The sequence below is a fragment of the Chiloscyllium punctatum genome, chromosome 46 (genome assembly GCF_047496795.1).
Source record: "Chiloscyllium punctatum isolate Juve2018m chromosome 46, sChiPun1.3, whole genome shotgun sequence".
In the NCBI taxonomy this organism is placed as follows: Eukaryota; Metazoa; Chordata; class Chondrichthyes; order Orectolobiformes; family Hemiscylliidae; genus Chiloscyllium; species Chiloscyllium punctatum.
The window spans coordinates 16,969,752-16,997,346 of record NC_092784.1 but is presented as its reverse complement, the minus strand read 5'-3'; the positions used below and the strand labels follow the sequence as shown (position 1 = coordinate 16,997,346).

Below are 27,595 nucleotides of genomic sequence, written 5' to 3'. Positions count from 1 at the left end.
GAGCCATAAAGTAATCTCACAATTAACAACAGGGCAATTCCAAACTACTCTTTCAAACATACTGGAGCCTGAGTGCACCACCACTTCCCAGACAATGCCGAAAAGAGAGAAAGAAAGAATATTATAAGAATGGGTCATAAAAAATGAATTTCACCAATCACAGTCTCGATTAGATTACCTTTCCCTTCCGATGTACCCAGGACGGAAATGAAGGAAGTGGGAGAAATTCAATACCATATGACGTCGAAAATCATTGGAAGGATTTTCTCATTGGCCAGAAAACCAAATAACCACGAGTCGAGTCACCGTAGGACTTTGTTTCACAACAGCGATGAAATAACAGTCTCCATTCGGTTCCAGTAAAAAGACAACTTGTCTGGAACATAAAGCAAGAGTAGAGCTGCTTGCGATTTTTCCGCGCGAGAGGCGAACACGATCATGACAGCACAGACAAGTTGGAAAAAATCGGCACTTTCCCACACCACTGTTCATTGCCCGGGAAGCAAACCTATTTGGCTTCTGTTTAAAACCGAACTGCAGCAGGGGTCGAAACAACTCTGCAGGAAGCGGCGTGGTTGGAGTTGATCAGCAGAAATGGCAGCGGTGGGATTCGAACCCACGCCTCTGTCGAGACTGGAGCCTAAATCCAGCGCCTTAGACCGCTCGGCCACACTACCAGCCGGCGGCAGAACACCTTTTCTTGCAACTCCAATTCTGCTCCTGCATGACAACAGGTGCAAAGTCACGTGAAAAGGGTTCCATGATCCCTCTCCGACTCGCACAGCTGCTGGGATGTGCCCGTCTACAATATCAATTTCGCAGCAGATAATGATAGCCCGTCAATCCAGACAAAAATCAATGGTAAGCTGAGTCTATTTTCTCAGACTCTTTTCAGCTACAAATGTATCTGTGAGAGCGTCAGAATATATGATCGGTTATCATTTGGTCAAATTATCATGAGCTATTTGACATTACTGCAATTTCGATTCTTGCATTGCTAAATGATTTCACCCATTGCTCAAAACAGAACAACTTTCACGTTTACACGGAATATGAAGCACGCCGGTCTACAGGGAAGATGCACAAAGCTGAGTAGGCCGTGTTCCACATCATACCGCGCAGCATAGTTTCAGTCACTGTGCCTGTTTTGCAGAATACGAGTCCCAAAGAATGTTCTCCACCCTAAAACCGGAGGTAGCACTACAATCCGAGAACGACAGATCACATTGTAAGGATGCTCTGACCTCGGAGCCAGTTCGAGATGCCACTTTTCTTGCCTTTTTGCCTTCACCGTGCAATTCGCTGCAGAGATCTTCACACATGGATACCAACTGAGTTGGAAACCTGTGTGGGAATCGAAGATAAGCGACTCAATAGATTTTGCTAAATTCCATGGTGCGTTTTAGAAATGCAGTTTCTCTTCACCTCAATCTAAAAGGCAGTTTCTGAACATAGTAACAGAAGTCAAAAGGTAATTACCTCACCCCACCCCCACTCCGGAAGAGGTGCTAACTGCCCTTGATTGCTTTTTGTTCACGATGTGAAGAGCTCTCACGCTTGAGTCACCTTCACGTCTCTGGTTGCTGAGTGAATCACAAAAAAGGAATTTCACCAGAGCTGCAACTGCCTCCCTTCCCCACTCGCCCTCCCCGTTTACATTTTCCTGCTCGTCAGTGATTTAAAGAAAACCAAATGAAAAGCAGTCTGTGGCACAATCATTTCGACTGCTCACGGGAAAGGTAGCATTGTGAACCACTGCAGAAACGAACGATTTCCTTACTTTTGCTCCGACTGACCATACTCTGGGAAATTTTCCCAGATTCTCAGTTGAGGATTCTTGCCGCTGGAAGTTACCTCACAAACCCTGTTAATTCGTAATGTATTGAGAGAATCGCACAACAGAAAGCATTTAACACGGAACACAAACAAAACTGGCAAACCAAATGCATTCTCAGACACAGCGAGCATGAATGCTAAATGTGAGACAGTCCGGGGGCATGAGCCATAAAGTAATCTCACAATTAACAACAGGGCAATTCCAAACTACTCTTTCAAACATACTGGAGCCTGAGTGCACCACCACTTCCCAGACAATGCCGAAAAGAGAGAAAGAAAGAATATTATAAGAATGGGTCATAAAAAATGAATTTCACCAATCACAGTCTCGATTAGATTACCTTTCCCTTCCGATGTACCCAGGACGGAAATGAAGGAAGTGGGAGAAATTCAATACCATATGACGTCGAAAATCATTGGAAGGATTTTCTCATTGGCCAGAAAACCAAATAACCACGAGTCGAGTCACCGTAGGACTTTGTTTCACAACAGCGATGAAATAACAGTCTCCATTCGGTTCCAGTAAAAAGACAACTTGTCTGGAACATAAAGCAAGAGTAGAGCTGCTTGCGATTTTTCCGCGCGAGAGGCGAACACGATCATGACAGCACAGACAAGTTGGAAAAAATCGGCACTTTCCCACACCACTGTTCATTGCCCGGGAAGCAAACCTAAAACCGAACTGCAGCAGGGGTCGAAACAACTCTGCAGGAAGCGGCGTGGTTGGAGTTGATCAGCAGAAATGGCAGCGGTGGGATTCGAACCCACGCCTCTGTCGAGACTGGAGCCTAAATCCAGCGCCTTAGACCGCTCGGCCACACTACCAGCCGGCGGCAGAACACCTTTTCTTGCAACTCCAATTCTGCTCCTGCATGACAACAGGTGCAAAGTCACGTGAAAAGGGTTCCATGATCCCTCTCCGACTCGCACAGCTGCTGGGATGTGCCCGTCTACAATATCAATTTCGCAGCAGATAATGATAGCCCGTCAATCCAGACAAAAATCAATGGTAAGCTGAGTCTATTTTCTCAGACTCTTTTCAGCTACAAATGTATCTGTGAGAGCGTCAGAATATATGATCGGTTATCATTTGGTCAAATTATCATGAGCTATTTGACATTACTGCAATTTCGATTCTTGCATTGCTAAATGATTTCACCCATTGCTCAAAACAGAACAACTTTCACGTTTACACGGAATATGAAGCACGCCGGTCTACAGGGAAGATGCACAAAGCTGAGTAGGCCGTGTTCCACATCATACCGCGCAGCATAGTTTCAGTCACTGTGCCTGTTTTGCAGAATACGAGTCCCAAAGAATGTTCTCCACCCTAAAACCGGAGGTAGCACTACAATCCGAGAACGACAGATCACATTGTAAGGATGCTCTGACCTCGGAGCCAGTTCGAGATGCCACTTTTCTTGCCTTTTTGCCTTCACCGTGCAATTCGCTGCAGAGATCTTCACACATGGATACCAACTGAGTTGGAAACCTGTGTGGGAATCGAAGATAAGCGACTCAATAGATTTTGCTAAATTCCATGGTGCGTTTTAGAAATGCAGTTTCTCTTCACCTCAATCTAAAAGGCAGTTTCTGAACATAGTAACAGAAGTCAAAAGGTAATTACCTCACCCCACCCCCACTCCGGAAGAGGTGCTAACTGCCCTTGATTGCTTTTTGTTCACGATGTGAAGAGCTCTCACGCTTGAGTCACCTTCACGTCTCTGGTTGCTGAGTGAATCACAAAAAAGGAATTTCACCAGAGCTGCAACTGCCTCCCTTCCCCACTCGCCCTCCCCGTTTACATTTTCCTGCTCGTCAGTGATTTAAAGAAAACCAAATGAAAAGCAGTCTGTGGCACAATCATTTCGACTGCTCACGGGAAAGGTAGCATTGTGAACCACTGCAGAAACGAACGATTTCCTTACTTTTGCTCCGACTGACCATACTCTGGGAAATTTTCCCAGATTCTCAGTTGAGGATTCTTGCCGCTGGAAGTTACCTCACAAACCCTGTTAATTCGTAATGTATTGAGAGAATCGCACAACAGAAAGCATTTAACACGGAACACAAACAAAACTGGCAAACCAAATGCATTCTCAGACACAGCGAGCATGAATGCTAAATGTGAGACAGTCCGGGGGCATGAGCCATAAAGTAATCTCACAATTAACAACAGGGCAATTCCAAACTACTCTTTCAAACATACTGGAGCCTGAGTGCACCACCACTTCCCAGACAATGCCGAAAAGAGAGAAAGAAAGAATATTATAAGAATGGGTCATAAAAAATGAATTTCACCAATCACAGTCTCGATTAGATTACCTTTCCCTTCCGATGTACCCAGGACGGAAATGAAGGAAGTGGGAGAAATTCAATACCATATGACGTCGAAAATCATTGGAAGGATTTTCTCATTGGCCAGAAAACCAAATAACCACGAGTCGAGTCACCGTAGGACTTTGTTTCACAACAGCGATGAAATAACAGTCTCCATTCGGTTCCAGTAAAAAGACAACTTGTCTGGAACATAAAGCAAGAGTAGAGCTGCTTGCGATTTTTCCGCGCGAGAGGCGAACACGATCATGACAGCACAGACAAGTTGGAAAAAATCGGCACTTTCCCACACCACTGTTCATTGCCCGGGAAGCAAACCTATTTGGCTTCTGTTTAAAACCGAACTGCAGCAGGGGTCGAAACAACTCTGCAGGAAGCGGCGTGGTTGGAGTTGATCAGCAGAAATGGCAGCGGTGGGATTCGAACCCACGCCTCTGTCGAGACTGGAGCCTAAATCCAGCGCCTTAGACCGCTCGGCCACACTACCAGCCGGCGGCAGAACACCTTTTCTTGCAACTCCAATTCTGCTCCTGCATGACAACAGGTGCAAAGTCACGTGAAAAGGGTTCCATGATCCCTCTCCGACTCGCACAGCTGCTGGGATGTGCCCGTCTACAATATCAATTTCGCAGCAGATAATGATAGCCCGTCAATCCAGACAAAAATCAATGGTAAGCTGAGTCTATTTTCTCAGACTCTTTTCAGCTACAAATGTATCTGTGAGAGCGTCAGAATATATGATCGGTTATCATTTGGTCAAATTATCATGAGCTATTTGACATTACTGCAATTTCGATTCTTGCATTGCTAAATGATTTCACCCATTGCTCAAAACAGAACAACTTTCACGTTTACACGGAATATGAAGCACGCCGGTCTACAGGGAAGATGCACAAAGCTGAGTAGGCCGTGTTCCACATCATACCGCGCAGCATAGTTTCAGTCACTGTGCCTGTTTTGCAGAATACGAGTCCCAAAGAATGTTCTCCACCCTAAAACCGGAGGTAGCACTACAATCCGAGAACGACAGATCACATTGTAAGGATGCTCTGACCTCGGAGCCAGTTCGAGATGCCACTTTTCTTGCCTTTTTGCCTTCACCGTGCAATTCGCTGCAGAGATCTTCACACATGGATACCAACTGAGTTGGAAACCTGTGTGGGAATCGAAGATAAGCGACTCAATAGATTTTGCTAAATTCCATGGTGCGTTTTAGAAATGCAGTTTCTCTTCACCTCAATCTAAAAGGCAGTTTCTGAACATAGTAACAGAAGTCAAAAGGTAATTACCTCACCCCACCCCCACTCCGGAAGAGGTGCTAACTGCCCTTGATTGCTTTTTGTTCACGATGTGAAGAGCTCTCACGCTTGAGTCACCTTCACGTCTCTGGTTGCTGAGTGAATCACAAAAAAGGAATTTCACCAGAGCTGCAACTGCCTCCCTTCCCCACTCGCCCTCCCCGTTTACATTTTCCTGCTCGTCAGTGATTTAAAGAAAACCAAATGAAAAGCAGTCTGTGGCACAATCATTTCGACTGCTCACGGGAAAGGTAGCATTGTGAACCACTGCAGAAACGAACGATTTCCTTACTTTTGCTCCGACTGACCATACTCTGGGAAATTTTCCCAGATTCTCAGTTGAGGATTCTTGCCGCTGGAAGTTACCTCACAAACCCTGTTAATTCGTAATGTATTGAGAGAATCGCACAACAGAAAGCATTTAACACGGAACACAAACAAAACTGGCAAACCAAATGCATTCTCAGACACAGCGAGCATGAATGCTAAATGTGAGACAGTCCGGGGGCATGAGCCATAAAGTAATCTCACAATTAACAACAGGGCAATTCCAAACTACTCTTTCAAACATACTGGAGCCTGAGTGCACCACCACTTCCCAGACAATGCCGAAAAGAGAGAAAGAAAGAATATTATAAGAATGGGTCATAAAAAATGAATTTCACCAATCACAGTCTCGATTAGATTACCTTTCCCTTCCGATGTACCCAGGACGGAAATGAAGGAAGTGGGAGAAATTCAATACCATATGACGTCGAAAATCATTGGAAGGATTTTCTCATTGGCCAGAAAACCAAATAACCACGAGTCGAGTCACCGTAGGACTTTGTTTCACAACAGCGATGAAATAACAGTCTCCATTCGGTTCCAGTAAAAAGACAACTTGTCTGGAACATAAAGCAAGAGTAGAGCTGCTTGCGATTTTTCCGCGCGAGAGGCGAACACGATCATGACAGCACAGACAAGTTGGAAAAAATCGGCACTTTCCCACACCACTGTTCATTGCCCGGGAAGCAAACCTATTTGGCTTCTGTTTAAAACCGAACTGCAGCAGGGGTCGAAACAACTCTGCAGGAAGCGGCGTGGTTGGAGTTGATCAGCAGAAATGGCAGCGGTGGGATTCGAACCCACGCCTCTGTCGAGACTGGAGCCTAAATCCAGCGCCTTAGACCGCTCGGCCACACTACCAGCCGGCGGCAGAACACCTTTTCTTGCAACTCCAATTCTGCTCCTGCATGACAACAGGTGCAAAGTCACGTGAAAAGGGTTCCATGATCCCTCTCCGACTCGCACAGCTGCTGGGATGTGCCCGTCTACAATATCAATTTCGCAGCAGATAATGATAGCCCGTCAATCCAGACAAAAATCAATGGTAAGCTGAGTCTATTTTCTCAGACTCTTTTCAGCTACAAATGTATCTGTGAGAGCGTCAGAATATATGATCGGTTATCATTTGGTCAAATTATCATGAGCTATTTGACATTACTGCAATTTCGATTCTTGCATTGCTAAATGATTTCACCCATTGCTCAAAACAGAACAACTTTCACGTTTACACGGAATATGAAGCACGCCGGTCTACAGGGAAGATGCACAAAGCTGAGTAGGCCGTGTTCCACATCATACCGCGCAGCATAGTTTCAGTCACTGTGCCTGTTTTGCAGAATACGAGTCCCAAAGAATGTTCTCCACCCTAAAACCGGAGGTAGCACTACAATCCGAGAACGACAGATCACATTGTAAGGATGCTCTGACCTCGGAGCCAGTTCGAGATGCCACTTTTCTTGCCTTTTTGCCTTCACCGTGCAATTCGCTGCAGAGATCTTCACACATGGATACCAACTGAGTTGGAAACCTGTGTGGGAATCGAAGATAAGCGACTCAATAGATTTTGCTAAATTCCATGGTGCGTTTTAGAAATGCAGTTTCTCTTCACCTCAATCTAAAAGGCAGTTTCTGAACATAGTAACAGAAGTCAAAAGGTAATTACCTCACCCCACCCCCACTCCGGAAGAGGTGCTAACTGCCCTTGATTGCTTTTTGTTCACGATGTGAAGAGCTCTCACGCTTGAGTCACCTTCACGTCTCTGGTTGCTGAGTGAATCACAAAAAAGGAATTTCACCAGAGCTGCAACTGCCTCCCTTCCCCACTCGCCCTCCCCGTTTACATTTTCCTGCTCGTCAGTGATTTAAAGAAAACCAAATGAAAAGCAGTCTGTGGCACAATCATTTCGACTGCTCACGGGAAAGGTAGCATTGTGAACCACTGCAGAAACGAACGATTTCCTTACTTTTGCTCCGACTGACCATACTCTGGGAAATTTTCCCAGATTCTCAGTTGAGGATTCTTGCCGCTGGAAGTTACCTCACAAACCCTGTTAATTCGTAATGTATTGAGAGAATCGCACAACAGAAAGCATTTAACACGGAACACAAACAAAACTGGCAAACCAAATGCATTCTCAGACACAGCGAGCATGAATGCTAAATGTGAGACAGTCCGGGGGCATGAGCCATAAAGTAATCTCACAATTAACAACAGGGCAATTCCAAACTACTCTTTCAAACATACTGGAGCCTGAGTGCACCACCACTTCCCAGACAATGCCGAAAAGAGAGAAAGAAAGAATATTATAAGAATGGGTCATAAAAAATGAATTTCACCAATCACAGTCTCGATTAGATTACCTTTCCCTTCCGATGTACCCAGGACGGAAATGAAGGAAGTGGGAGAAATTCAATACCATATGACGTCGAAAATCATTGGAAGGATTTTCTCATTGGCCAGAAAACCAAATAACCACGAGTCGAGTCACCGTAGGACTTTGTTTCACAACAGCGATGAAATAACAGTCTCCATTCGGTTCCAGTAAAAAGACAACTTGTCTGGAACATAAAGCAAGAGTAGAGCTGCTTGCGATTTTTCCGCGCGAGAGGCGAACACGATCATGACAGCACAGACAAGTTGGAAAAAATCGGCACTTTCCCACACCACTGTTCATTGCCCGGGAAGCAAACCTATTTGGCTTCTGTTTAAAACCGAACTGCAGCAGGGGTCGAAACAACTCTGCAGGAAGCGGCGTGGTTGGAGTTGATCAGCAGAAATGGCAGCGGTGGGATTCGAACCCACGCCTCTGTCGAGACTGGAGCCTAAATCCAGCGCCTTAGACCGCTCGGCCACACTACCAGCCGGCGGCAGAACACCTTTTCTTGCAACTCCAATTCTGCTCCTGCATGACAACAGGTGCAAAGTCACGTGAAAAGGGTTCCATGATCCCTCTCCGACTCGCACAGCTGCTGGGATGTGCCCGTCTACAATATCAATTTCGCAGCAGATAATGATAGCCCGTCAATCCAGACAAAAATCAATGGTAAGCTGAGTCTATTTTCTCAGACTCTTTTCAGCTACAAATGTATCTGTGAGAGCGTCAGAATATATGATCGGTTATCATTTGGTCAAATTATCATGAGCTATTTGACATTACTGCAATTTCGATTCTTGCATTGCTAAATGATTTCACCCATTGCTCAAAACAGAACAACTTTCACGTTTACACGGAATATGAAGCACGCCGGTCTACAGGGAAGATGCACAAAGCTGAGTAGGCCGTGTTCCACATCATACCGCGCAGCATAGTTTCAGTCACTGTGCCTGTTTTGCAGAATACGAGTCCCAAAGAATGTTCTCCACCCTAAAACCGGAGGTAGCACTACAATCCGAGAACGACAGATCACATTGTAAGGATGCTCTGACCTCGGAGCCAGTTCGAGATGCCACTTTTCTTGCCTTTTTGCCTTCACCGTGCAATTCGCTGCAGAGATCTTCACACATGGATACCAACTGAGTTGGAAACCTGTGTGGGAATCGAAGATAAGCGACTCAATAGATTTTGCTAAATTCCATGGTGCGTTTTAGAAATGCAGTTTCTCTTCACCTCAATCTAAAAGGCAGTTTCTGAACATAGTAACAGAAGTCAAAAGGTAATTACCTCACCCCACCCCCACTCCGGAAGAGGTGCTAACTGCCCTTGATTGCTTTTTGTTCACGATGTGAAGAGCTCTCACGCTTGAGTCACCTTCACGTCTCTGGTTGCTGAGTGAATCACAAAAAAGGAATTTCACCAGAGCTGCAACTGCCTCCCTTCCCCACTCGCCCTCCCCGTTTACATTTTCCTGCTCGTCAGTGATTTAAAGAAAACCAAATGAAAAGCAGTCTGTGGCACAATCATTTCGACTGCTCACGGGAAAGGTAGCATTGTGAACCACTGCAGAAACGAACGATTTCCTTACTTTTGCTCCGACTGACCATACTCTGGGAAATTTTCCCAGATTCTCAGTTGAGGATTCTTGCCGCTGGAAGTTACCTCACAAACCCTGTTAATTCGTAATGTATTGAGAGAATCGCACAACAGAAAGCATTTAACACGGAACACAAACAAAACTGGCAAACCAAATGCATTCTCAGACACAGCGAGCATGAATGCTAAATGTGAGACAGTCCGGGGGCATGAGCCATAAAGTAATCTCACAATTAACAACAGGGCAATTCCAAACTACTCTTTCAAACATACTGGAGCCTGAGTGCACCACCACTTCCCAGACAATGCCGAAAAGAGAGAAAGAAAGAATATTATAAGAATGGGTCATAAAAAATGAATTTCACCAATCACAGTCTCGATTAGATTACCTTTCCCTTCCGATGTACCCAGGACGGAAATGAAGGAAGTGGGAGAAATTCAATACCATATGACGTCGAAAATCATTGGAAGGATTTTCTCATTGGCCAGAAAACCAAATAACCACGAGTCGAGTCACCGTAGGACTTTGTTTCACAACAGCGATGAAATAACAGTCTCCATTCGGTTCCAGTAAAAAGACAACTTGTCTGGAACATAAAGCAAGAGTAGAGCTGCTTGCGATTTTTCCGCGCGAGAGGCGAACACGATCATGACAGCACAGACAAGTTGGAAAAAATCGGCACTTTCCCACACCACTGTTCATTGCCCGGGAAGCAAACCTATTTGGCTTCTGTTTAAAACCGAACTGCAGCAGGGGTCGAAACAACTCTGCAGGAAGCGGCGTGGTTGGAGTTGATCAGCAGAAATGGCAGCGGTGGGATTCGAACCCACGCCTCTGTCGAGACTGGAGCCTAAATCCAGCGCCTTAGACCGCTCGGCCACACTACCAGCCGGCGGCAGAACACCTTTTCTTGCAACTCCAATTCTGCTCCTGCATGACAACAGGTGCAAAGTCACGTGAAAAGGGTTCCATGATCCCTCTCCGACTCGCACAGCTGCTGGGATGTGCCCGTCTACAATATCAATTTCGCAGCAGATAATGATAGCCCGTCAATCCAGACAAAAATCAATGGTAAGCTGAGTCTATTTTCTCAGACTCTTTTCAGCTACAAATGTATCTGTGAGAGCGTCAGAATATATGATCGGTTATCATTTGGTCAAATTATCATGAGCTATTTGACATTACTGCAATTTCGATTCTTGCATTGCTAAATGATTTCACCCATTGCTCAAAACAGAACAACTTTCACGTTTACACGGAATATGAAGCACGCCGGTCTACAGGGAAGATGCACAAAGCTGAGTAGGCCGTGTTCCACATCATACCGCGCAGCATAGTTTCAGTCACTGTGCCTGTTTTGCAGAATACGAGTCCCAAAGAATGTTCTCCACCCTAAAACCGGAGGTAGCACTACAATCCGAGAACGACAGATCACATTGTAAGGATGCTCTGACCTCGGAGCCAGTTCGAGATGCCACTTTTCTTGCCTTTTTGCCTTCACCGTGCAATTCGCTGCAGAGATCTTCACACATGGATACCAACTGAGTTGGAAACCTGTGTGGGAATCGAAGATAAGCGACTCAATAGATTTTGCTAAATTCCATGGTGCGTTTTAGAAATGCAGTTTCTCTTCACCTCAATCTAAAAGGCAGTTTCTGAACATAGTAACAGAAGTCAAAAGGTAATTACCTCACCCCACCCCCACTCCGGAAGAGGTGCTAACTGCCCTTGATTGCTTTTTGTTCACGATGTGAAGAGCTCTCACGCTTGAGTCACCTTCACGTCTCTGGTTGCTGAGTGAATCACAAAAAAGGAATTTCACCAGAGCTGCAACTGCCTCCCTTCCCCACTCGCCCTCCCCGTTTACATTTTCCTGCTCGTCAGTGATTTAAAGAAAACCAAATGAAAAGCAGTCTGTGGCACAATCATTTCGACTGCTCACGGGAAAGGTAGCATTGTGAACCACTGCAGAAACGAACGATTTCCTTACTTTTGCTCCGACTGACCATACTCTGGGAAATTTTCCCAGATTCTCAGTTGAGGATTCTTGCCGCTGGAAGTTACCTCACAAACCCTGTTAATTCGTAATGTATTGAGAGAATCGCACAACAGAAAGCATTTAACACGGAACACAAACAAAACTGGCAAACCAAATGCATTCTCAGACACAGCGAGCATGAATGCTAAATGTGAGACAGTCCGGGGGCATGAGCCATAAAGTAATCTCACAATTAACAACAGGGCAATTCCAAACTACTCTTTCAAACATACTGGAGCCTGAGTGCACCACCACTTCCCAGACAATGTCGAAAAGAGAGAAAGAAAGAATATTATAAGAATGGGTCATAAAAAATGAATTTCACCAATCACAGTCTCGATTAGATTACCTTTCCCTTCCGATGTACCCAGGACGGAAATGAAGGAAGTGGGAGAAATTCAATACCATATGACGTCGAAAATCATTGGAAGGATTTTCTCATTGGCCAGAAAACCAAATAACCACGAGTCGAGTCACCGTAGGACTTTGTTTCACAACAGCGATGAAATAACAGTCTCCATTCGGTTCCAGTAAAAAGACAACTTGTCTGGAACATAAAGCAAGAGTAGAGCTGCTTGCGATTTTTCCGCGCGAGAGGCGAACACGATCATGACAGCACAGACAAGTTGGAAAAAATCGGCACTTTCCCACACCACTGTTCATTGCCCGGGAAGCAAACCTATTTGGCTTCTGTTTAAAACCGAACTGCAGCAGGGGTCGAAACAACTCTGCAGGAAGCGGCGTGGTTGGAGTTGATCAGCAGAAATGGCAGCGGTGGGATTCGAACCCACGCCTCTGTCGAGACTGGAGCCTAAATCCAGCGCCTTAGACCGCTCGGCCACACTACCAGCCGGCGGCAGAACACCTTTTCTTGCAACTCCAATTCTGCTCCTGCATGACAACAGGTGCAAAGTCACGTGAAAAGGGTTCCATGATCCCTCTCCGACTCGCACAGCTGCTGGGATGTGCCCGTCTACAATATCAATTTCGCAGCAGATAATGATAGCCCGTCAATCCAGACAAAAATCAATGGTAAGCTGAGTCTATTTTCTCAGACTCTTTTCAGCTACAAATGTATCTGTGAGAGCGTCAGAATATATGATCGGTTATCATTTGGTCAAATTATCATGAGCTATTTGACATTACTGCAATTTCGATTCTTGCATTGCTAAATGATTTCACCCATTGCTCAAAACAGAACAACTTTCACGTTTACACGGAATATGAAGCACGCCGGTCTACAGGGAAGATGCACAAAGCTGAGTAGGCCGTGTTCCACATCATACCGCGCAGCATAGTTTCAGTCACTGTGCCTGTTTTGCAGAATACGAGTCCCAAAGAATGTTCTCCACCCTAAAACCGGAGGTAGCACTACAATCCGAGAACGACAGATCACATTGTAAGGATGCTCTGACCTCGGAGCCAGTTCGAGATGCCACTTTTCTTGCCTTTTTGCCTTCACCGTGCAATTCGCTGCAGAGATCTTCACACATGGATACCAACTGAGTTGGAAACCTGTGTGGGAATCGAAGATAAGCGACTCAATAGATTTTGCTAAATTCCATGGTGCGTTTTAGAAATGCAGTTTCTCTTCACCTCAATCTAAAAGGCAGTTTCTGAACATAGTAACAGAAGTCAAAAGGTAATTACCTCACCCCACCCCCACTCCGGAAGAGGTGCTAACTGCCCTTGATTGCTTTTTGTTCACGATGTGAAGAGCTCTCACGCTTGAGTCACCTTCACGTCTCTGGTTGCTGAGTGAATCACAAAAAAGGAATTTCACCAGAGCTGCAACTGCCTCCCTTCCCCACTCGCCCTCCCCGTTTACATTTTCCTGCTCGTCAGTGATTTAAAGAAAACCAAATGAAAAGCAGTCTGTGGCACAATCATTTCGACTGCTCACGGGAAAGGTAGCATTGTGAACCACTGCAGAAACGAACGATTTCCTTACTTTTGCTCCGACTGACCATACTCTGGGAAATTTTCCCAGATTCTCAGTTGAGGATTCTTGCCGCTGGAAGTTACCTCACAAACCCTGTTAATTCGTAATGTATTGAGAGAATCGCACAACAGAAAGCATTTAACACGGAACACAAACAAAACTGGCAAACCAAATGCATTCTCAGACACAGCGAGCATGAATGCTAAATGTGAGACAGTCCGGGGGCATGAGCCATAAAGTAATCTCACAATTAACAACAGGGCAATTCCAAACTACTCTTTCAAACATACTGGAGCCTGAGTGCACCACCACTTCCCAGACAATGCCGAAAAGAGAGAAAGAAAGAATATTATAAGAATGGGTCATAAAAAATGAATTTCACCAATCACAGTCTCGATTAGATTACCTTTCCCTTCCGATGTACCCAGGACGGAAATGAAGGAAGTGGGAGAAATTCAATACCATATGACGTCGAAATTCATTGGAAGGATTTTCTCATTGGCCAGAAAACCAAATAACCACGAGTCGAGTCACCGTAGGACTTTGTTTCACAACAGCGATGAAATAACAGTCTCCATTCGGTTCCAGTAAAAAGACAACTTGTCTGGAACATAAAGCAAGAGTAGAGCTGCTTGCGATTTTTCCGCGCGAGAGGCGAACACGATCATGACAGCACAGACAAGTTGGAAAAAATCGGCACTTTCCCACACCACTGTTCATTGCCCGGGAAGCAAACCTATTTGGCTTCTGTTTAAAACCGAACTGCAGCAGGGGTCGAAACAACTCTGCAGGAAGCGGCGTGGTTGGAGTTGATCAGCAGAAATGGCAGCGGTGGGATTCGAACCCACGCCTCTGTCGAGACTGGAGCCTAAATCCAGCGCCTTAGACCGCTCGGCCACACTACCAGCCGGCGGCAGAACACCTTTTCTTGCAACTCCAATTCTGCTCCTGCATGACAACAGGTGCAAAGTCACGTGAAAAGGGTTCCATGATCCCTCTCCGACTCGCACAGCTGCTGGGATGTGCCCGTCTACAATATCAATTTCGCAGCAGATAATGATAGCCCGTCAATCCAGACAAAAATCAATGGTAAGCTGAGTCTATTTTCTCAGACTCTTTTCAGCTACAAATGTATCTGTGAGAGCGTCAGAATATATGATCGGTTATCATTTGGTCAAATTATCATGAGCTATTTGACATTACTGCAATTTCGATTCTTGCATTGCTAAATGATTTCACCCATTGCTCAAAACAGGACAACTTTCACGTTTACACGGAATATGAAGCACGCCGGTCTACAGGGAAGATGCACAAAGCTGAGTAGGCCGTGTTCCCCATCATACCGCGCAGCATAGTTTCAGTCACTGTGCCTGTTTTGCAGAATACGAGTCCCAAAGAATGTTCTCCACCCTAAAACCGGAGGTAGCACTACAATCCGAGAACGACAGATCACATTGTAAGGATGCTCTGACCTCGGAGCCAGTTCGAGATGCCACTTTTCTTGCCTTTTTGCCTTCACCGTGCAATTCGCTGCAGAGATCTTCACACATGGATACCAACTGAGTTGGAAACCTGTGTGGGAATCGAAGATAAGCGACTCAATAGATTTTGCTAAATTCCATGGTGCGTTTTAGAAATGCAGTTTCTCTTCACCTCAATCTAAAAGGCAGTTTCTGAACATAGTAACAGAAGTCAAAAGGTAATTACCTCACCCCACCCCCACTCCGGAAGAGGTGCTAACTGCCCTTGATTGCTTTTTGTTCACGATGTGAAGAGCTCTCACGCTTGAGTCACCTTCACGTCTCTGGTTGCTGAGTGAATCACAAAAAAGGAATTTCACCAGAGCTGCAACTGCCTCCCTTCCCCACTTGCCCTCCCCGTTTACATTTTCCTGCTCGTCAGTGATTTAAAGAAAACCAAATGAAAAGCAGTCTGTGGCACAATCATTTCGACTGCTCACGGGAAAGGTAGCATTGTGAACCACTGCAGAAACGAACGATTTCCTTACTTTTGCTCCGACTGACCATACTCTGGGAAATTTTCCCAGATTCTCAGTTGAGGATTCTTGCCGCTGGAAGTTACCTCACAAACCCTGTTAATTCGTAATGTATTGAGAGAATCGCACAACAGAAAGCATTTAACACGGAACACAAACAAAACTGGCAAACCAAATGCATTCTCAGACACAGCGAGCATGAATGCTAAATGTGAGACAGTCCGGGGGCATGAGCCATAAAGTAATCTCACAATTAACAACAGGGCAATTCCAAACTACTCTTTCAAACATACTGGAGCCTGAGTGCACCACCACTTCCCAGACAATGCCGAAAAGAGAGAAAGAAAGAATATTATAAGAATGGGTCATAAAAAATGAATTTCACCAATCACAGTCTCGATTAGATTACCTTTCCCTTCCGATGTACCCAGGACGGAAATGAAGGAAGTGGGAGAAATTCAATACCATATGACGTCGAAATTCATTGGAAGGATTTTCTCATTGGCCAGAAAACCAAATAACCACGAGTCGAGTCACCGTAGGACTTTGTTTCACAACAGCGATGAAATAACAGTCTCCATTCGGTTCCAGTAAAAAGACAACTTGTCTGGAACATAAAGCAAGAGTAGAGCTGCTTGCGATTTTTCCGCGCGAGAGGCGAACACGATCATGACAGCACAGACAAGTTGGAAAAAATCGGCACTTTCCCACACCACTGTTCATTGCCCGGGAAGCAAACCTAAAACCGAACTGCAGCAGGGGTCGAAACAACTCTGCAGGAAGCGGCGTGGTTGGAGTTGATCAGCAGAAATGGCAGCGGTGGGATTCGAACCCACGCCTCTGTCGAGACTGGAGCCTAAATCCAGCGCCTTAGACCGCTCGGCCACACTACCAGCCGGCGGCAGAACACCTTTTCTTGCAACTCCAATTCTGCTCCTGCATGACAACAGGTGCAAAGTCACGTGAAAAGGGTTCCATGATCCCTCTCCGACTCGCACAGCTGCTGGGATGTGCCCGTCTACAATATCAATTTCGCAGCAGATAATGATAGCCCGTCAATCCAGACAAAAATCATTGGTAAGCTGAGTCTATTTTCTCAGACTCTTTTCAGCTACAAATGTATCTGTGAGAGCGTCAGAATATATGATCGGTTATCATTTGGTCAAATTATCATGAGCTATTTGACATTACTGCAATTTCGATTCTTGCATTGCTAAATGATTTCACCCATTGCTCAAAACAGGACAACTTTCACGTTTACACGGAATATGAAGCACGCCGGTCTACAGGGAAGATGCACAAAGCTGAGTAGGCCGTGTTCCCCATCATACCGCGCAGCATAGTTTCAGTCACTGTGCCTGTTTTGCAGAATACGAGTCCCAAAGAATGTTCTCCACCCTAAAACCGGAGGTAGCACTACAATCCGAGAACGACAGATCACATTGTAAGGATGCTCTGACCTCGGAGCCAGTTCGAGATGCCACTTTTCTTGCCTTTTTGCCTTCACCGTGCAATTCGCTGCAGAGATCTTCACACATGGATACCAACTGAGTTGGAAACCTGTGTGGGAATCGAAGATAAGCGACTCAATAGATTTTGCTAAATTCCATGGTGCGTTTTAGAAATGCAGTTTCTCTTCACCTCAATCTAAAAGGCAGTTTCTGAACATAGTAACAGAAGTCAAAAGGTAATTACCTCACCCCACCCCCACTCCGGAAGAGGTGCTAACTGCCCTTGATTGCTTTTTGTTCACGATGTGAAGAGCTCTCACGCTTGAGTCACCTTCACGTCTCTGGTTGCTGAGTGAATCACAAAAAAGGAATTTCACCAGAGCTGCAACTGCCTCCCTTCCCCACTCGCCCTCCCCGTTTACATTTTCCTGCTCGTCAGTGATTTAAAGAAAACCAAATGAAAAGCAGTCTGTGGCACAATCATTTCGACTGCTCACGGGAAAGGTAGCATTGTGAACCACTGCAGAAACGAACGATTTCCTTACTTTTGCTCCGACTGACCATACTCTGGGAAATTTTCCCAGATTCTCAGTTGAGGATTCTTGCCGCTGGAAGTTACCTCACAAACCCTGTTAATTCGTAATGTATTGAGAGAGTCGCACAACAGAAAGCATTTAACACGGAACACAAACAAAACTGGCAAACCAAATGCATTCTCAGACACAGCGAGCATGAATGCTAAATGTGAGACAGTCCGGGGGCATGAGCCATAAAGTAATCTCACAATTAACAACAGGGCAATTCCAAACTACTCTTTCAAACATACTGGAGCCTGAGTGCACCACCACTTCCCAGACAATGCCGAAAAGAGAGAAAGAAAGAATATTATAAGAATGGGTCATAAAAAATGAATTTCACCAATCACAGTCTCGATTAGATTACCTTTCCCTTCCGATGTACCCAGGACGGAAATGAAGGAAGTGGGAGAAATTCAATACCATATGACGTCGAAATTCATTGGAAGGATTTTCTCATTGGCCAGAAAACCAAATAACCACGAGTCGAGTCACCGTAGGACTTTGTTTCACAACAGCGATGAAATAACAGTCTCCATTCGGTTCCAGTAAAAAGACAACTTGTCTGGAACATAAAGCAAGAGTAGAGCTGCTTGCGATTTTTCCGCGCGAGAGGCGAACACGATCATGACAGCACAGACAAGTTGGAAAAAATCGGCACTTTCCCACACCACTGTTCATTGCCGGGGAAGCAAACCTATTTGGCTTCTGTTTAAAACCGAACTGCAGCAGGGGTCGAAACAACTCTGCAGGAAGCGGCGTGGTTGGAGTTGATCAGCAGAAATGGCAGCGGTGGGATTCGAACCCACGCCTCTGTCGAGACTGGAGCCTAAATCCAGCGCCTTAGACCGCTCGGCCACACTACCAGCCGGCGGCAGAACACCTTTTCTTGCAACTCCAATTCTGCTCCTGCATGACAACAGGTGCAAAGTCACGTGAAAAGGGTTCCATGATCCCTCTCCGACTCGCACAGCTGCTGGGATGTGCCCGTCTACAATATCAATTTCGCAGCAGATAATGATAGCCCGTCAATCCAGACAAAAATCATTGGTAAGCTGAGTCTATTTTCTCAGACTCTTTTCAGCTACAAATGTATCTGTGAGAGCGTCAGAATATATGATCGGTTATCATTTGGTCAAATTATCATGAGCTATTTGACATTACTGCAATTTCGATTCTTGCATTGCTAAATGATTTCACCCATTGCTCAAAACAGGACAACTTTCACGTTTACACGGAATATGAAGCACACCGGTCTACAGGGAAGATGCACAAAGCTGAGTAGGCCGTGTTCCACATCATACCGCGCAGCATAGTTTCAGTCACTGTGCCTGTTTTGCAGAATACGAGTCCCAAAGAATGTTCTCCACCCTAAAACCGGAGGTAGCACTACAATCCGAGAACGACAGATCGCATTGTAAGGATGCTCTGACCTCGGAGCCAGTTCGAGATGCCACTTTTCTTGCCTTTTTGCCTTCACCGTGCAATTCGCTGCAGAGATCTTCACACATGGATACCAACTGAGTTGGAAACCTGTGTGGGAATCGAAGATAAGCGACTCAATAAATTTTGCTAAATTCCATGGTGCGTTTTAGAAATGCAGTTTCTCTTCACCTCAATCTAAAAGGCAGTTTCTGAACATAGTAACAGAAGTCAAAAGGTAATTACCTCACCCCACCCCCACTCCGGAAGAGGTGCTAACTGCCCTTGATTGCTTTTTGTTCACGATGTGAAGAGCTCTCACGCTTGAGTCACCTTCACGTCTCTGGTTGCTGAGTGAATCACAAAAAAGGAATTTCACCAGAGCTGCAACTGCCTCCCTTCCCCACTCGCCCTCCCCGTTTACATTTTCCTGCTCGTCAGTGATTTAAAGAAAACCAAATGAAAAGCAGTCTGTGGCACAATCATTTCGACTGCTCACGGGAAAGGTAGCATTGTGAACCACTGCAGAAACGAACGATTTCCTTACTTTTGCTCCGACTGACCATACTCTGGGAAATTTTCCCAGATTCTCAGTTGAGGATTCTTGCCGCTGGAAGTTACCTCACAAACCCTGTTAATTCGTAATGTATTGAGAGAGTCGCACAACAGAAAGCATTTAACACGGAACACAAACAAAACTGGCAAACCAAATGCATTCTCAGACACAGCGAGCATGAATGCTAAATGTGAGACAGTCCGGGGGCATGAGCCATAAAGTAATCTCACAATTAACAACAGGGCAATTCCAAACTACTCTTTCAAACATACTGGAGCCTGAGTGCACCACCACTTCCCAGACAATGCCGAAAAGAGAGAAAGAAAGAATATTATAAGAATGGGTCATAAAAAATGAATTTCACCAATCACAGTCTCGATTAGATTACCTTTCCCTTCCGATGTACCCAGGACGGAAATGAAGGAAGTGGGAGAAATTCAATACCATATGACGTCGAAATTCATTGGAAGGATTTTCTCATTGGCCAGAAAACCAAATAACCACGAGTCGAGTCACCGTAGGACTTTGTTTCACAACAGCGATGAAATAACAGTCTCCATTCGGTTCCAGTAAAAAGACAACTTGTCTGGAACATAAAGCAAGAGTAGAGCTGCTTGCGATTTTTCCGCGCGAGAGGCGAACACGATCATGACAGCACAGACAAGTTGGAAAAAATCGGCACTTTCCCACACCACTGTTCATTGCCGGGGAAGCAAACCTATTTGGCTTCTGTTTAAAACCGAACTGCAGCAGGGGTCGAAACAACTCTGCAGGAAGCGGCGTGGTTGGAGTTGATCAGCAGAAATGGCAGCGGTGGGATTCGAACCCACGCCTCTGTCGAGACTGGAGCCTAAATCCAGCGCCTTAGACCGCTCGGCCACACTACCAGCCGGCGGCAGAACACCTTTTCTTGCAACTCCAATTCTGCTCCTGCATGACAACAGGTGCAAAGTCACGTGAAAAGGGTTCCATGATCCCTCTCCGACTCGCACAGCTGCTGGGATGTGCCCGTCTACAATATCAATTTCGCAGCAGATAATGATAGCCCGTCAATCCAGACAAAAATCATTGGTAAGCTGAGTCTATTTTCTCAGACTCTTTTCAGCTACAAATGTATCTGTGAAAGCGTCAGAATATATGATCGGTTATCATTTGGTCAAATTATCATGAGCTATTTGACATTACTGCAATTTCGATTCTTGCATTGCTAAATGATTTCACCCATTGCTCAAAACAGGACAACTTTCACGTTTACACGGAATATGAAGCACACCGGTCTACAGGGAAGATGCACAAAGCTGAGTAGGCCGTGTTCCACATCATACCGCGCAGCATAGTTTCAGTCACTGTGCCTGTTTTGCAGAATACGAGTCCCAAAGAATGTTCTCCACCCTAAAACCGGAGGTAGCACTACAATCCGAGAACGACAGATCACATTGTAAGGATGCTCTGACCTCGGAGCCAGTTCGAGATGCCACTTTTCTTGCCTTTTTGCCTTCACCGTGCAATTCGCTGCAGAGATCTTCACACATGGATACCAACTGAGTTGGAAACCTGTGTGGGAATCGAAGATAAGCGACTCAATAAATTTTGCTAAATTCCATGGTGCGTTTTAGAAATGCAGTTTCTCTTCACCTCAATCTAAAAGGCAGTTTCTGAACATAGTAACAGAAGTCAAAAGGTAATTACCTCACCCCACCCCCACTCCGGAAGAGGTGCTAACTGCCCTTGATTGCTTTTTGTTCACGATGTGAAGAGCTCTCACGCTTGAGTCACCTTCACGTCTCTGGTTGCTGAGTGAATCACAAAAAAGGAATTTCACCAGAGCTGCAACTGCCTCCCTTCCCCACTCGCCCTCCCCGTTTACATTTTCCTGCTCGTCAGTGATTTAAAGAAAACCAAATGAAAAGCAGTCTGTGGCACAATCATTTCGACTGCTCACGGGAAAGGTAGCATTGTGAACCACTGCAGAAACGAACGATTTCCTTACTTTTGCTCCGACTGACCATACTCTGGGAAATTTTCCCAGATTCTCAGTTGAGGATTCTTGCCGCTGGAAGTTACCTCACAAACCCTGTTAATTCGTAATGTATTGAGAGAATCGCACAACAGAAAGCATTTAACACGGAACACAAACAAAACTGGCAAACCAAATGCATTCTCAGACACAGCGAGCATGAATGCTAAATGTGAGACAGTCCGGGGGCATGAGCCATAAAGTAATCTCACAATTAACAACAGGGCAATTCCAAACTACTCTTTCAAACATACTGGAGCCTGAGTGCACCACCACTTCCCAGACAATGCCGAAAAGAGAGAAAGAAAGAATATTATAAGAATGGGTCATAAAAAATGAATTTCACCAATCACAGTCTCGATTAGATTACCTTTCCCTTCCGATGTACCCAGGACGGAAATGAAGGAAGTGGGAGAAATTCAATACCATATGACGTCGAAATTCATTGGAAGGATTTTCTCATTGGCCAGAAAACCAAATAACCACGAGTCGAGTCACCGTAGGACTTTGTTTCACAACAGCGATGAAATAACAGTCTCCATTCGGTTCCAGTAAAAAGACAACTTGTCTGGAACATAAAGCAAGAGTAGAGCTGCTTGCGATTTTTCCGCGCGAGAGGCGAACACGATCATGACAGCACAGACAAGTTGGAAAAAATCGGCACTTTCCCACACCACTGTTCATTGCCGGGGAAGCAAACCTATTTGGCTTCTGTTTAAAACCGAACTGCAGCAGGGGTCGAAACAACTCTGCAGGAAGCGGCGTGGTTGGAGTTGATCAGCAGAAATGGCAGCGGTGGGATTCGAACCCACGCCTCTGTCGAGACTGGAGCCTAAATCCAGCGCCTTAGACCGCTCGGCCACACTACCAGCCGGCGGCAGAACACCTTTTCTTGCAACTCCAATTCTGCTCCTGCATGACAACAGGTGCAAAGTCACGTGAAAAGGGTTCCATGATCCCTCTCCGACTCGCACAGCTGCTGGGATGTGCCCGTCTACAATATCAATTTCGCAGCAGATAATGATAGCCCGTCAATCCAGACAAAAATCATTGGTAAGCTGAGTCTATTTTCTCAGACTCTTTTCAGCTACAAATGTATCTGTGAGAGCGTCAGAATATATGATCGGTTATCATTTGGTCAAATTATCATGAGCTATTTGACATTACTGCAATTTCGATTCTTGCATTGCTAAATGATTTCACCCATTGCTCAAAACAGGACAACTTTCACGTTTACACGGAATATGAAGCACGCCGGTCTACAGGGAAGATGCACAAAGCTGAGTAGGCCGTGTTCCCCATCATACCGCGCAGCATAGTTTCAGTCACTGTGCCTGTTTTGCAGAATACGAGTCCCAAAGAATGTTCTCCACCCTAAAACCGGAGGTAGCACTACAATCCGAGAACGACAGATCACATTGTAAGGATGCTCTGACCTCGGAGCCAGTTCGAGATGCCACTTTTCTTGCCTTTTTGCCTTCACCGTGCAATTCGCTGCAGAGATCTTCACACATGGATACCAACTGAGTTGGAAACCTGTGTGGGAATCGAAGATAAGCGACTCAATAGATTTTGCTAAATTCCATGGTGCGTTTTAGAAATGCAGTTTCTCTTCACCTCAATCTAAAAGGCAGTTTCTGAACATAGTAACAGAAGTCAAAAGGTAATTACCTCACCCCACCCCCACTCCGGAAGAGGTGCTAACTGCCCTTGATTGCTTTTTGTTCACGATGTGAAGAGCTCTCACGCTTGAGTCACCTTCACGTCTCTGGTTGCTGAGTGAATCACAAAAAAGGAATTTCACCAGAGCTGCAACTGCCTCCCTTCCCCACTCGCCCTCCCCGTTTACATTTTCCTGCTCGTCAGTGATTTAAAGAAAACCAAATGAAAAGCAGTCTGTGGCACAATCATTTCGACTGCTCACGGGAAAGGTAGCATTGTGAACCACTGCAGAAACGAACGATTTCCTTACTTTTGCTCCGACTGACCATACTCTGGGAAATTTTCCCAGATTCTCAGTTGAGGATTCTTGCCGCTGGAAGTTACCTCACAAACCCTGTTAATTCGTAATGTATTGAGAGAGTCGCACAACAGAAAGCATTTAACACGGAACACAAACAAAACTGGCAAACCAAATGCATTCTCAGACACAGCGAGCATGAATGCTAAATGTGAGACAGTCCGGGGGCATGAGCCATAAAGTAATCTCACAATTAACAACAGGGCAATTCCAAACTACTCTTTCAAACATACTGGAGCCTGAGTGCACCACCACTTCCCAGACAATGCCGAAAAGAGAGAAAGAAAGAATATTATAAGAATGGGTCATAAAAAATGAATTTCACCAATCACAGTCTCGATTAGATTACCTTTCCCTTCCGATGTACCCAGGACGGAAATGAAGGAAGTGGGAGAAATTCAATACCATATGACGTCGAAATTCATTGGAAGGATTTTCTCATTGGCCAGAAAACCAAATAACCACGAGTCGAGTCACCGTAGGACTTTGTTTCACAACAGCGATGAAATAACAGTCTCCATTCGGTTCCAGTAAAAAGACAACTTGTCTGGAACATAAAGCAAGAGTAGAGCTGCTTGCGATTTTTCCGCGCGAGAGGCGAACACGATCATGACAGCACAGACAAGTTGGAAAAAATCGGCACTTTCCCACACCACTGTTCATTGCCCGGGAAGCAAACCTATTTGGCTTCTGTTTAAAACCGAACTGCAGCAGGGGTCGAAACAACTCTGCAGGAAGCGGCGTGGTTGGAGTTGATCAGCAGAAATGGCAGCGGTGGGATTCGAACCCACGCCTCTGTCGAGACTGGAGCCTAAATCCAGCGCCTTAGACCGCTCGGCCACACTACCAGCCGGCGGCAGAACACCTTTTCTTGCAACTCCAATTCTGCTCCTGCATGACAACAGGTGCAAAGTCACGTGAAAAGGGTTCCATGATCCCTCTCCGACTCGCACAGCTGCTGGGATGTGCCCGTCTACAATATCAATTTCGCAGCAGATAATGATAGCCCGTCAATCCAGACAAAAATCAATGGTAAGCTGAGTCTATTTTCTCAGACTCTTTTCAGCTACAAATGTATCTGTGAGAGCGTCAGAATATATGATCGGTTATCATTTGGTCAAATTATCATGAGCTATTTGACATTACTGCAATTTCGATTCTTGCATTGCTAAATGATTTCACCCATTGCTCAAAACAGAACAACTTTCACGTTTACACGGAATATGAAGCACGCCGGTCTACAGGGAAGATGCACAAAGCTGAGTAGGCCGTGTTCCACATCATACCGCGCAGCATAGTTTCAGTCACTGTGCCTGTTTTGCAGAATACGAGTCCCAAAGAATGTTCTCCACCCTAAAACCGGAGGTAGCACTACAATCCGAGAACGACAGATCACATTGTAAGGATGCTCTGACCTCGGAGCCAGTTCGAGATGCCACTTTTCTTGCCTTTTTGCCTTCACCGTGCAATTCGCTGCAGAGATCTTCACACATGGATACCAACTGAGTTGGAAACCTGTGTGGGAATCGAAGATAAGCGACTCAATAAATTTTGCTAAATTCCATGGTGCGTTTTAGAAATGCAGTTTCTCTTCACCTCAATCTAAAAGGCAGTTTCTGAACATAGTAACAGAAGTCAAAAGGTAATTACCTCACCCCACCCCCACTCCGGAAGAGGTGCTAACTGCCCTTGATTGCTTTTTGTTCACGATGTGAAGAGCTCTCACGCTTGAGTCACCTTCACGTCTCTGGTTGCTGAGTGAATCACAAAAAAGGAATTTCACCAGAGCTGCAACTGCCTCCCTTCCCCACTCGCCCTCCCCGTTTACATTTTCCTGCTCGTCAGTGATTTAAAGAAAACCAAATGAAAAGCAGTCTGTGGCACAATCATTTCGACTGCTCACGGGAAAGGTAGCATTGTGAACCACTGCAGAAACGAACGATTTCCTTACTTTTGCTCCGACTGACCATACTCTGGGAAATTTTCCCAGATTCTCAGTTGAGGATTCTTGCCGCTGGAAGTTACCTCACAAACCCTGTTAATTCGTAATGTATTGAGAGAATCGCACAACAGAAAGCATTTAACACGGAACACAAACAAAACTGGCAAACCAAATGCATTCTCAGACACAGCGAGCATGAATGCTAAATGTGAGACAGTCCGGGGGCATGAGCCATAAAGTAATCTCACAATTAACAACAGGGCAATTCCAAACTACTCTTTCAAACATACTGGAGCCTGAGTGCACCACCACTTCCCAGACAATGCCGAAAAGAGAGAAAGAAAGAATATTATAAGAAGGGGTCATAAAAAATGAATTTCACCAATCACAGTCTCGATTAGATTACCTTTCCCTTCCGATGTACCCAGGACGGAAATGAAGGAAGTGGGAGAAATTCAATACCATATGACGTCGAAATTCATTGGAAGGATTTTCTCATTGGCCAGAAAACCAAATAACCACGAGTCGAGTCACCGTAGGACTTTGTTTCACAACAGCGATGAAATAACAGTCTCCATTCGGTTCCAGTAAAAAGACAACTTGTCTGGAACATAAAGCAAGAGTAGAGCTGCTTGCGATTTTTCCGCGCGAGAGGCGAACACGATCATGACAGCACAGACAAGTTGGAAAAAATCGGCACTTTCCCACACCACTGTTCATTGCCCGGGAAGCAAACCTATTTGGCTTCTGTTTAAAACCGAACTGCAGCAGGGGTCGAAACAACTCTGCAGGAAGCGGCGTGGTTGGAGTTGATCAGCAGAAATGGCAGCGGTGGGATTCGAACCCACGCCTCTGTCGAGACTGGAGCCTAAATCCAGCGCCTTAGACCGCTCGGCCACACTACCAGCCGGCGGCAGAACACCTTTTCTTGCAACTCCAATTCTGCTCCTGCATGACAACAGGTGCAAAGTCACGTGAAAAGGGTTCCATGATCCCTCTCCGACTCGCACAGCTGCTGGGATGTGCCCGTCTACAATATCAATTTCGCAGCAGATAATGATAGCCCGTCAATCCAGACAAAAATCATTGGTCAGCTGAGTCTATTTTCTCAGACTCTTTTCAGCTACAAATGTATCTGTGAGAGCGTCAGAATATATGATCGGTTATCATTTGGTCAAATTATCATGAGCTATTTGACATTACTGCAATTTCGATTCTTGCATTGCTAAATGATTTCACCCATTGCTCAAAACAGGACAACTTTCACGTTTACACGGAATATGAAGCACACCGGTCTACAGGGAAGATGCACAAAGCTGAGTAGGCCGTGTTCCACATCATACCGCGCAGCATAGTTTCAGTCACTGTGCCTGTTTTGCAGAATACGAGTCCCAAAGAATGTTCTCCACCCTAAAACCGGAGGTAGCACTACAATCCGAGAACGACAGATCACATTGTAAGGATGCTCTGACCTCGGAGCCAGTTCGAGATGCCACTTTTCTTGCCTTTTTGCCTTCACCGTGCAATTCGCTGCAGAGATCTTCACACCTGGATATTAGCCACATGGATACCAACTGAGTTGGAAACCTGTGTGGGAATCGAAGATAAGCGACTCAATAAATTTTGCTAAATTCCATGGTGCGTTTTAGAAATGCAGTTTCTCTTCACCTCAATCTAAAAGGCAGTTTCTGAACATGGTAACAGAAGTCAAAAGGTAATTACCTCACCCCACCCCCACTCCGGAAGAGGTGCTAACTGCCCTTGATTGCTTCGCCTGGCTTTATTACACTGTATTTTCTTTATCAATCTCACGATATCGCTTGATCAGTATTCGCTGGACTTTGTGCCTTTACTATTCCCTCGTCA

General features: G+C 45.4%; 14 non-coding genes across 14 annotated transcripts; all 14 read right to left on the bottom strand.

Moving 5' to 3' along the window:
* Positions 1-595: 595 nt before the first annotated feature.
* trnal-uag (transfer RNA leucine (anticodon UAG)) lies at positions 596-677 on the bottom strand. Its single transcript has one exon. It is a non-coding gene; the product is annotated as a tRNA-Leu (tRNA).
* A 1,902-nt stretch (positions 678-2,579) lies between these two features.
* Positions 2,580-2,661, bottom strand: trnal-uag (transfer RNA leucine (anticodon UAG)). The gene has a single exon. It is a non-coding gene; the product is annotated as a tRNA-Leu (tRNA).
* A 1,917-nt stretch (positions 2,662-4,578) lies between these two features.
* Positions 4,579-4,660, bottom strand: trnal-uag (transfer RNA leucine (anticodon UAG)). The gene has a single exon. It is a non-coding gene; the product is annotated as a tRNA-Leu (tRNA).
* A 1,917-nt stretch (positions 4,661-6,577) lies between these two features.
* On the bottom strand, positions 6,578-6,659 carry trnal-uag (transfer RNA leucine (anticodon UAG)). The gene has a single exon. It is a non-coding gene; the product is annotated as a tRNA-Leu (tRNA).
* Positions 6,660-8,576: 1,917 nt separating this feature from the next.
* Positions 8,577-8,658, bottom strand: trnal-uag (transfer RNA leucine (anticodon UAG)). The gene has a single exon. It is a non-coding gene; the product is annotated as a tRNA-Leu (tRNA).
* A 1,917-nt stretch (positions 8,659-10,575) lies between these two features.
* trnal-uag (transfer RNA leucine (anticodon UAG)) lies at positions 10,576-10,657 on the bottom strand. Its single transcript has one exon. It is a non-coding gene; the product is annotated as a tRNA-Leu (tRNA).
* A 1,917-nt stretch (positions 10,658-12,574) lies between these two features.
* trnal-uag (transfer RNA leucine (anticodon UAG)) lies at positions 12,575-12,656 on the bottom strand. Its single transcript has one exon. It is a non-coding gene; the product is annotated as a tRNA-Leu (tRNA).
* Positions 12,657-14,573: 1,917 nt separating this feature from the next.
* Positions 14,574-14,655, bottom strand: trnal-uag (transfer RNA leucine (anticodon UAG)). The gene has a single exon. It is a non-coding gene; the product is annotated as a tRNA-Leu (tRNA).
* Positions 14,656-16,557: 1,902 nt separating this feature from the next.
* Positions 16,558-16,639, bottom strand: trnal-uag (transfer RNA leucine (anticodon UAG)). Its single transcript has one exon. It is a non-coding gene; the product is annotated as a tRNA-Leu (tRNA).
* Positions 16,640-18,556: 1,917 nt separating this feature from the next.
* trnal-uag (transfer RNA leucine (anticodon UAG)) lies at positions 18,557-18,638 on the bottom strand. The gene has a single exon. It is a non-coding gene; the product is annotated as a tRNA-Leu (tRNA).
* A 1,917-nt stretch (positions 18,639-20,555) lies between these two features.
* Positions 20,556-20,637, bottom strand: trnal-uag (transfer RNA leucine (anticodon UAG)). The gene has a single exon. It is a non-coding gene; the product is annotated as a tRNA-Leu (tRNA).
* Positions 20,638-22,554: 1,917 nt separating this feature from the next.
* On the bottom strand, positions 22,555-22,636 carry trnal-uag (transfer RNA leucine (anticodon UAG)). The gene has a single exon. It is a non-coding gene; the product is annotated as a tRNA-Leu (tRNA).
* Positions 22,637-24,553: 1,917 nt separating this feature from the next.
* Positions 24,554-24,635, bottom strand: trnal-uag (transfer RNA leucine (anticodon UAG)). Its single transcript has one exon. It is a non-coding gene; the product is annotated as a tRNA-Leu (tRNA).
* A 1,917-nt stretch (positions 24,636-26,552) lies between these two features.
* On the bottom strand, positions 26,553-26,634 carry trnal-uag (transfer RNA leucine (anticodon UAG)). Its single transcript has one exon. It is a non-coding gene; the product is annotated as a tRNA-Leu (tRNA).
* Between the last annotated feature and the right edge of the window lie 961 nt (positions 26,635-27,595).